This window comes from Mustela lutreola, chromosome 18 (genome assembly GCF_030435805.1).
Source record: "Mustela lutreola isolate mMusLut2 chromosome 18, mMusLut2.pri, whole genome shotgun sequence".
Taxonomy (NCBI): Eukaryota; Metazoa; Chordata; class Mammalia; order Carnivora; family Mustelidae; genus Mustela; species Mustela lutreola.
In genome coordinates this window covers 6073676-6077902 of record NC_081307.1, presented here as the reverse complement: position 1 = coordinate 6077902, position 4227 = coordinate 6073676, and the positions used below count along the sequence as shown (strand labels likewise).

Here is a 4227-nt window from a genome sequence, read left to right as displayed (position 1 = left end):
ATGGTGGGGCATTCGAGGGAGAGGGAGAAGCAGAGTCTCCGTTGAGCAGGGAGCCCGATCCTGGGCTTAATTCCAGGACCCTGAGATCATGACCTGAGATGAAACCAGATGCTGAACCAAATGAGCCACCCAGGTGCGCCAAAATAGTTTATTCTAAGCCCCATGTCACCAAACCCAGATGTTAACAATTTGTTTTGCCTCTCTCAGAAGTGGAATCTTAAATCAGTTAATCAGGAATCACCTGATTAGCTTAACTACCTGGTAGACCCCTGCCATCCCCTAAAGGAAAGTAACCTTTTAGTAACCAACCCACTTTCTGTCCAGTATAACTCATTTGTTCCTTCTCCCTTCTGCCTCTAAGTTTTTCATTTTGTACAGCTTTTGGAGCTTCTCTCTGCTGGTCCGGATGTTGCCCAATTCAAATGAATTTGTCTTCAAATAAACTTCAAAATCTTAATATGTCTCAGTTTATCTTTTAACCCTATATTCTGGGCATGGTTCAGTGGAAAGATGTTGGAGGGTGGTGTATTTGGTGGGAAATGTGGGATAGGGAAAATGCGAGGCAGGGGATCTGGGTGGGAGAAGAGGCAATGGGAGGAACTAGGGTGGAGGAGTGGGGAAGAGTGTGGGGGGCAGGGAGTATAAGGACGAATAGGGGTGCAGAGGACACTGTATCTAGCACCACACCAGAACAAGTAGGTAGGATCCCAGTTCTCTGGAGAAAGACATTGATTGAATAGCAAGAAGCCTAAGAGAAAAAAAGTGTGAAATGTGAGAATGGGTGAAAAACATCCACAAATGTTGTCACTTCCAATTTTGCATATTACCCAGGGGGGTGTGAATTCCATGACTGGAATCCAAAACCCTCTCTTCAAACAATTCCAACATGTTTCTTTCTTTCCTTCCTTCCTTCCTTCCTTCCAGATTTTATTTGAGGGTGAAGGGGGTAGAGGGGCAAGGAAAGAGGGGGAGGGAGAGGGATAAGCAGCGCCAACATAGGACTCGATCTTAGGACCCTGAGATCAAGACCTGAGCTGAAACCAGGCATCAGAAGCTTAACTGAATGAGCCACCCAGGTACCCCAAACACCTCCAACACTTTTTTTTAGACAAAATTTTTAATTTTATTTACTCTAATAGGTAGTAATAGTCTCAAAAGTCTTTCTTTTCATCAGATGTCTGATCCCCTTGCAAAACTTTTGGTCTTTGAACTTGAAGGTGGAGCTTTACTCCATCAAGAATGTGTTGTTCTTGTTGTAGTGCATTCTGAAGTTCCTCTTCTGAAGAATCCAACCCATACCTCTGTGAAATCCAGTCTCTCTGTCAAAAGGTATGGTGCACTTTTGTACATGACCAAACTGTGCAAAGTGTTCTCTCACTTCACTCAAGGCCGCGGTCCAGGGGATTTTTCTGACAAAAGCCACGGGCCAGCTAACACTTGTTCGCAGCGCCACAGCACCCCTCACTGCAGAGGAAGCCATCTTTAGATCGAGGACCTCAGCGACCTGTCACCTCCAACATTTTTAAAAGAAAGAAAGAAACAAAAACATAGTAACATGCTTGGGAGCATGGCAACAACTAACCTAGCCACACTTCCAAAGGGCCATGTTGTTGAAGATATTTAGCTAAGGAAACCAATCACTGTAGAATAGTTTCTGCTAAAGTCATTGTGAGCAAGACCAGTGCTTATAGTCAAAAGGTTTGAAAAATATCTTTACCTAAATTTTATTTCATGCTGACTCCACACTTTCCCCACCCTTAAGAGTTTACAGAAATAATTTCACTCTCTACCAAGGAAACTAAAATTATAATTGACAAATGGCTTTAGAAGAAAAATAAGAGCGTGAAGAATTTGAATAAAGGGCTCAAATATCTTCCTTTCTGCCTAATAAAACTCTTAATATCAAACCATAAGAAATGCAAATGAAAGGACCAAGGGGTCATAGCTGGGGCTAACTAATCTTGGTAACTCCTAGGAATTCATAAAACTTTTTATGACCTGTATAGAGCTTGAAGACTTTTGTTTGTGCTACCACAACTGTCTTTTGAAATGAATTAAAAGGAAAAATTGTAGATCTTATTAGGTATTTCTCCAGTACTACAAATCTAATCAGGAAAATATTTAACCCTTTCTCCTCGGTAGGGTAAAAAAAATAATTTTTCCTCTACCTTTCTGAGTTCTTGGCTGAGACAAAGGTAATAAAAGAGAGATTAATTTTATTACAGGTAATAAAAATTAGATTAATAAGAGAAAAACAAACAGAAGTTTATTAACATTTATATCCCATGTGCATGAGAGGGTACCCAGAGAAAATGAGTGACTCTCACTGGTAACCCACGCCACCATCTTAAATACTGTCTTTGACTAAAGGCAAAAGAAAGAAAAGCATGGGGGAGGGGTGGAGGACCAGTTATGGGAGGTAATCCGGAAAAGCACAGTAAACAATGGTAAGGGTAATTATGTAGATTTAAATTGCCTCTTTCTCCACTGATAAAATTCTCTGGAGATTTAGTCATTCTTCTCTTCCTGAGAACAGAGAGGAGACCCCTTACACAGAGATTCCTTTCACAAATATAAATTTCTCTTACAAAAGGATAACTTGTCTTGCCTTCAGAGCTTCTCCTATGTCTGCTGTTCCTCAAAGTCATTCTTAAGCCAAAGAGCTATATTTTGGAGTGGCATATGCTGCCCCCCCTTCAACCCCAGGATAAAACATGGAGCTATGTTTTGATCATGGAAACAACAGTAATTGCAAAGCATGGAATATTTGTGCTCCTTCCTTTTTGGCAGGGTGCAGTAGCTCACTTTTCGGAATCTGTTAAGGACGGAAGGTGGAAGAATGGAAGCTTGGATATTTTTCAACATTCTTGTTTTTCCTTAGCTGTTCCCTGATTCTTCAAGAGGCCTGTACCCTGTTATATGCTATATGTAGAAAAAAATCATGTAGGACAAATGTAATAAATTGAAATATAAAAATGATTTACAGAGAAGTACATCTCTAGGAAACCATTTTCTCTGGAGCTTTCCCCAAAGTTTCTGGGAATTTATGAAATGCTTTTGCTGATGAACCTTATTTGTAGCTATACCCTATGGCAGTCTCCTTGCAAAAGAAATGGGAATTCTGTTTATGCTACAGAAATTGAAGTTCTGCACAGCAGTCAATAGAAAATAATGGATATCAATTACACAGCTGGAACTGCTGACTTGATCAGATTTTATAACCCTCTTCTCTGGGGGTCTTTTTAATAAATCTATGGAGAGTAGTATCGTGTGTTTTATGGGAATGCTCTGATGTTTTATTCTATATATAGAAACAAGTAACTAAAGGCAGTTTGACTACCTTACAGTAACTCACATTCCTAAATACATAAAAATTAATGAAAAACAGACACAGAATATTAGATTTTTATTAGGTCTGGAAGAAGTTGTTATCTTTGGTTTCTAGGACTTAAAAGGCACTTTGATTTCTTTATTATTATTATTATTATTATTATTATTTAGTTTGTATTGTTCATCTCTACTCAGAAGAAAATTAGAAGACATGTTGCATTGGGTAAGATCCAACAGTCTTTTTCCTCCCCTCTGATTTGTCTTCTCCTTGACCACTCCTTGCACTGGAAAGGATATGACTTCTAATCTAATTTTATCTGTAAATCTCATCTAATTTTCTCTTTGTAAATTGAAGGTGATAAAAGCATCTACTTACAGGTAAGGTTGCCCTAAGGATGAAATGAGATACTGCATGGAAAGAATTCAGAGCAGTTCCTGCTGCACTGCAAGTTCTTAAAAATGTTGATGAGTCATCAGTCGAAGCCCTGGCTGATTCTGTCACTGTTTCTGATCAATTTAGAGAATGATCTTAGTAAAAACAACAATTATCAAAGTGTGTATTCCTCATTTCCTCATTGTGAAATCCTTAGAAGAGGAGACTTTGCTATTCTTTTCTTTTTATTAAATTTTCAGATTTCTCTTGGATTTCTCTAGTTTTGCATAGTTGAGAATTGCCTGGGGACAGGGAGGGTGATGAAAATGCAGATTATCAAAACCTTTCCCCATTCTCAGGCAATTTTTATTCAGTAGACCTGGGTCCCAGGAATTTCTGTTATTAACAACCTCCTCCATCCCCCATTCCCAATTAGGTGATCCACAGAACTCTCTTAAGGAAGCATAACCTCAGAATCTACTGTTGACCCTTAAACAACAAGGCTTTCAACAGTGTGGGTCCCT

The 4227-nt window shown here is 39.2% G+C and overlaps 1 pseudogene; it reads right to left on the bottom strand.

Annotated features, from left to right (window-relative positions):
* Nucleotides 1-1098: 1098 nt before the first annotated feature.
* On the bottom strand, nt 1099-1492 carry LOC131820576 (SRA stem-loop-interacting RNA-binding protein, mitochondrial-like; annotated as a pseudogene).
* Between the last annotated feature and the right edge of the window lie 2735 nt (nt 1493-4227).